Source organism: Etheostoma spectabile, chromosome 3 (genome assembly GCF_008692095.1).
Source record: "Etheostoma spectabile isolate EspeVRDwgs_2016 chromosome 3, UIUC_Espe_1.0, whole genome shotgun sequence".
NCBI classification, from domain to species: domain Eukaryota; kingdom Metazoa; phylum Chordata; class Actinopteri; order Perciformes; family Percidae; genus Etheostoma; species Etheostoma spectabile.
The window spans coordinates 28,893,352-28,899,554 of record NC_045735.1 but is presented as its reverse complement, the minus strand read 5'-3'; the positions used below and the strand labels follow the sequence as shown (position 1 = coordinate 28,899,554).

The 6,203-nt window shown below is 39.7% G+C and overlaps 2 pseudogenes; both read left to right on the top strand.

Annotated features, from left to right (window-relative positions):
• LOC116682552 (succinate receptor 1-like) overlaps positions 1 to 3,355 on the top strand; it is a 5,307-nt pseudogene extending 1,952 nt beyond the window's left edge.
• A 2,039-nt stretch (positions 3,356 to 5,394) lies between these two features.
• Positions 5,395 to 6,203, top strand: part of LOC116682537 (succinate receptor 1-like) — a 2,928-nt pseudogene continuing 2,119 nt past the window's right edge.

The window sequence follows — 6,203 nt, the reverse complement described above, 5'->3', positions numbered from 1 at the left end:
TACAATGCTGTCTTACTGACAGTAAACACATGGATGGACCCAGATAAATATAAAATATTAAGACCTATCTCACAGATGTTGATAGCATGTTTGAATACGGATATCTGAAACAATTATTTAAAAAACACTTTGGCAGATGAATATAAATTATGATTCTACATGTTGCTATGCCAATGCTGTTAGTATCCTTGCCAACATTAGTTGTATTCATCTGGATTTTAACCCTGCAAACTTGTAATGATGCATGGTTTCTTGCATTGTAATTGAATGAATTGAATATTTAAATACAAATCTGAAACATACATTTGTCTAGATGGTACATTTCTTCTAGAGAATACATGAAACCATGATTTTTATTTTCTAAAGTTTGAAATACCTGTTGGAAGAGCAGATAGCTGGTTCAATTTGGTTGAAAATAATAAACACTCTGGTGAAGTGCCAGGAAACCAGGCAAAGAGTGGACGTGCAGTTTTCACTAATAACTTAATAGGTAACCTATCAAGTCTGCTAGGTTGTTTTCTTTGGTTTCTAATATCGTAAATGCAAATTATATGATATTCAATGTGTTTTCTTAGCTATGTCATATAAGAGGCACCAAAACCATCAGAGCGCAGTGTTTATTGTCTCCAGGCTGCACCTGCTCATGGCTGCACCAAATACTCAGGCTACCAGCAACTACAGCATGGTAAGTCATATACTAACACATACTATGATGATGTTGTGCTGAATGTGTTAGGCTCTGAAAACTAAAATGTCTTCCTATTGAATCTGTTATTTAAAATGGTCACAATTCCAAGTTAGAAAATTGTTTCTTTTATTAACCACATTTTTCTTTCCTCTCACTTCCCTCCATGCTCCTCTCTATTCCTCTGTGTCTCTTCTCTATGTTGTCCTTCTATTCTGTCTCCCATGCCCTCTTCTCTCCAGGTGCCCCTTGTACAAAGATCCCTGACATGCTCCTGCGGTACTACCTGTCACCATCTTATGGCATCGAGTTCTGCATCGGTTTTCCTGGCAACTTTGTGGTTGACTGGTTACCTATTTTGTTTGCAGCAGTGGCAGAGCTGCAACATCTACCTCTTCAGCCTGGCCGTCTCCGACCTAATTTTCCTCTGACACTGCCACGTCTCGCGTACCTCTATGCAAACAACCAATCAGAGACCAGTCCTATGCTTGCATATCAACCGCTATGTACTGCATGTAAATCTTTACTCTTCCATTGTTTATGGTTTTGCTAAGATGGACCGCTTCCTGCTCATCAGATATCCAACACGGAACCACTTCCTGCTGGTCCACGATCAGCCTTGATTGTAACAGGGCTGAGCTGGCTAGCTGTCAATGGGAAATTGCTCCAATGATATCACTGATGGCCACGACCTCCAGGTGGGAACTGGAGTCGCGCAGGGATTGCCAGCCTGGAAGAGGATGTCAATACATTGGGTACAGCCTGGGAATAACCCTGACTGGTTACCTTGTCCCTGTGCTTGGACTCATTGGTTTCTCCTACAAATTGCCCATCTGCTCCGTGTCCAAGAAAGGGCTGTCCAGAACAGAACAACCTCATTCAAGCGGCCTTTGAGGGTTGTTCTAATGGCTGCAGTCATTTTCTGGTTCTTACACTCCATACCACGTGCTGAGAAATGTCAAATAGCATCTGATAAAGGCCTGGGCAGGGATGCAGCGGAGGTACAAAGATTTAATAGAGGGGCCTGTACATCCTGACCCGACCGTGGGCCTTCTTGCCAGTGGCATCAACCAGTCTTCTACTTCCTCATGGGTGACAAGTTCAGAGAGCTCTTATTTGCCAAGCTCAGAAAGTCGGGCGAAAAAGAGCGGTACGTGGGGAGACTGAAAACATTCCACACATATATCACATATATCCCTATGAGAACACATCAACATAGTGGAACCAAACACATGGACCAGCTCTATCTTTACATGTATTTCATTAAGGTTTCCTTTTTTATTATTAGGTTTATAAGTTTTAAAGTTCAAAATTAGTGTGACTTTGGTCATTTTTAGCCATCTGTGCAATCTTAAGACCTTAGAGATGAAAAGTTATTGGCATTTTGCCATTGAAACAAGATGTGGTTGTAACTTGAGTCTACATTGTCCAATTGGCTCGAAAGTGGTACCCCTAGCGGCAACAGGAGTAGGCCTAAAAGTCAAGGTGCTATATTTTAACACAACTCCTCCTAGATATTTCATCATCTAAAGACCTTACCAATGAGAACGTACTAAAGCAAAACATTTTGTCCAACGGTGTGGGCGTGGCAGCATTTTTAGCACTTATCAATGAATTAAGAATTTCTTGTCCACTTTAGCCGAAATTTTCACGATGACAAGGGTCCAGGCTGAGGACTTAACCGGCAAAAACGACTTTGGTCATAGCGCCCCCCACTGGCAACAGGAAATCAGCCTATATGTCAAACATTATGCGATTTACATGAAACTTATGTGTGGTCTAATGTGATACTGAGCCATCACCTATACTTAACCACGCCCACTTTCATAACATTTGAACCGTTTAATGTGAGTCTGTGTGATGTGTATTTAACTCAGCAGTGAGTTCCTTGTACATAGTTTGCCCCACGCCTATGCTTAAACCATGCCCCCTTGGGTGACCCATTTCAGGTAGAGTTTTGTGTGAGGTATCATTGAACTCAGCAGAGTTTATTTTTGATTGGTGATGGTTTGACCCAACCCTATGCTGTAACCACGCCCTTTTTTATAAGTTAAGACCCGTTTGATGTATACCCTTGTGTGAGGTATCAGAATCAGCAGGGAGTTCTGTTCATTGGTGACGATTTGCAAATGCACTGCCGGCAGGTACCATGAGGCATGCGAAGACGCGGGGGCCCACCCTGGTGCCTGGATAGCTCAGTTTGTAGAGCGGTGCCCGTAGAGGTTTGCGCCTGATGCAGCGAGCCTGGGTTCCACTCCAGCCTGCAGCCCTTTGGTGCATGTCGTTCCCCTCTCTCTCTCCCTTTCATGCAATAGCTGCCCTGTCAATAAAGGCCTAAAATCGCTCATGGCAGATTTTCCTCTTATTGTGCAGGCTTACACTTTCATTTTCTTCCGATACGCTTCTCATCATTTTAGAGAACCATGGTTTATTGTGCAATTTCCTGGATAGTGACTTAGAATAGAGACATCTTAGAATAGAGAATTAAAAGGCTGAGTAGCATGTTAGTTTTATTAGTGTGGAATGTGTGTATTTTCAAAGTATGTATGGGAACAGTGTCAGCCCCGAGACAATTGCTTTGAGTTTACAAAACACACACACACACCACACACCAACCTCCACACTGCACATCATTTGCTCCTGTGCCTCTTGCCTTTCACCTTCAGGTGAAACATGTTCAAAGGTTTGAAACACAAACAGTAAATAAAAATCAAGGAATGAAAAGTTGCTTTTTTTCTGTATTTTCTTCTCTCTTTCCTGATCATTACAACAACTTTAGACCTGCAATTAAAAAATCATTGAATTCCAATCTTTAAAAAAAAAAAACTTCACTGTGGAATTAGTATTGTAGAAGGTCAGTCAGGCTCTTGTTAGGACAACCAATGGTTTTGGTTGGTCTTGGTTATTGAAACTTTCTAATAACGGCCTCCTTACTAATGTATACCTAGAAGTCTTGATCATAAGAAAGCTGTTTCATGCAGTATGTGACTGTCAATTGATGCATATTTCAGCCTGAATCCCATTAACCACACTTAACTTCATCAGGCTTTAATAACACAGACAGGGTCAAGGTGCTTACTTCAGCCATGACTAATTCACCCTGTTTAACGCCCCCCCCCCCCCCCCCATTCCGTTAACATTGGCATCTCTGTTGGAATGAGCAATGAAAAAAGCAAAGGTGAAATATGGACTACGTTCGTGTGCGTTTCAGTTTCATAATAAAAAGGTAGGTAGAGTAGTTTTATTGCCACAGAGTGAGAAACGAGAGAAAGCAGCAGAAAAGTTCAAGTAAGGATAACTACGAAAGCTAAAGCTCTATATTGCATATAAAGCGACATCTGTAGAACATGTACAACATATTTTTGGGAAGATATTGCAATTCGATGTGGCCATTGAGGCAACAAAAGCAATACAGGGCACTTGGGCTCTTATAGTATACAAGTTTTAGTAGGTTGCTTTATGTTAACTCATGTTAAACTCATGGTTTCCTAATCAAAACATTCTCATTATTCTTATTCTTTATGTTATTCTGCGAATCAAAATTAATGATGAAATAAATCTGACTTGACTAGCTTTATCTTCAGACTTTTCAGTGTTGGCACTGACATTGCCTTATGAAAAGTTAAACCAAACCGAAAGAAAATCATGTAAGTGCATATTTGCATTAGCACATGTGCACGCTTTCCTCATGCTTACACATTCCTGTGTGTGACTAGAGTATTTGTGCAATTTCTAAACTGTATTTAGGTATAATCCGTGCAAAACTACTATAGCTATTAGTATTCAAGATCATCTACCATAATCCATTTCACCATACTGTTATTAGCCCCCATAGCAGTGAAGGAATTTGAAGAACAGTCCACCATTTCATCTACAGAGGGATAAATAAGTGCATTACACTAAAGTACATGCACACACTTTCACAAAAGGCAGCATACAGAGAAATATGACCAGCCTTGTTTAGTGCATAATAGTCCACTCTGTACCAGGAGGCAGGAGTGTTGTTTTAACCTGTCTGGCGAACAAGTTTGACCTGTTGAATCATTCTTTTGTATAAATGGTTTGTTCACACTCATGCATCATCCTCTTTGATATCCAAAGAAAAAAGGGTTTTTTTTCAACCCTCTTGAATAGAACACATTAGGGGACACATTCTGCAGCATGTGAGCAGATCAACTGTACTCTCTCTTTCAGATCCAATCTGCAATGCTTCACCTTGGATTTGTTGGGTCAGTTGATACAAAATACCTTACAGCATATCATCCTGTTACTTTAACTGTGTGAAATGTATTTGTCAACATCTTGTTACATGACAAGACACTTCTGTCTAGTATGTTTTCTCTCTCTACAAAGTAGTCCCACCACAACACAAACACACGCACACACAGTGATCAGTAGTTAGAGGTCAGTCAATTATTGACAGATAACAATGAAATTAAAAATGTGCAAATCATAGGTTCTCCAAGAGGGAATCCAAAACAAAAAATAGTCATATTTACAATTGAGAATGTAGCAGTGCTAATGCAAATGAATTTTGTTTCTCTGACAAACTGTCACTTGATTAAAAGATACATACTGTATGCGATACTGTATTTTCTGTGTGAAAATAAATACTGGAAGAAAACAACAAACAGACATAGGCATACAGTGTTTGTGCCAGCCAATAATCTTGTCCACACAATGTTACATGTACAAATGTCATCATGAAAATGGCACTTGGTCTTGCACTGGCAACTTCCTCCAACAAAGCAGCCTTTGTGTCATTGCCTGTACTGTATCCATACACAAAGGCAAGTCTATAACTGAAAGCTATGTAGCATTCTTATTGTTTCCATGTAGACTGCCAAAATCACCACATGCAAAAAGGTTGAATCAAACTACATTAAAACCATGCTTGAACAAAGAAGGGGGTAGTACACACAAAGGGTGGGGGATTGTTGTTGTTTTTTCAAAACCGTTAAAACAACTTTTAAAATGGTTCTGGTGCCTAAACCGATACTTAAAAAACAAAACACAAAACGACTAGCTTAAGCATTTTAAGCTAACAGTACACACATGCCTTTATAGATTTTATTTAGGGAATTCATTTAAGACTTGTGATGCATTGTAAATACTAAGACTCCAAATACAACTTTGACCAAATTCCCTCTGGAAATTACCCTCTTTTTGCCATATTGCTACAACACACCCTGCTCAGCTCAATCACAAGCATCTGTGTGTACACAAGGTGTGAAGAATGCTTGTATGGTGTGAAGTATGTACATTGTTACAGCATGATTTCACTGATTAATAACAATATTCTGTGTGGAATGTGACTCATCAAATTCCATTGTCTGTAGCCAGTATAACGCAAACAAGACTCAGATAATAGTTTTGGTACATTCTTAAGTATGTAGAAAATTGTACATTGTATAATTGCAGATTGTTGAAATGTAGAATAGATGTTGAAATGTACAAACCATTCACTCTGCAATTTAATCATTTACCCTACCAAGAGGCCTCTTCCTGTATTACACAT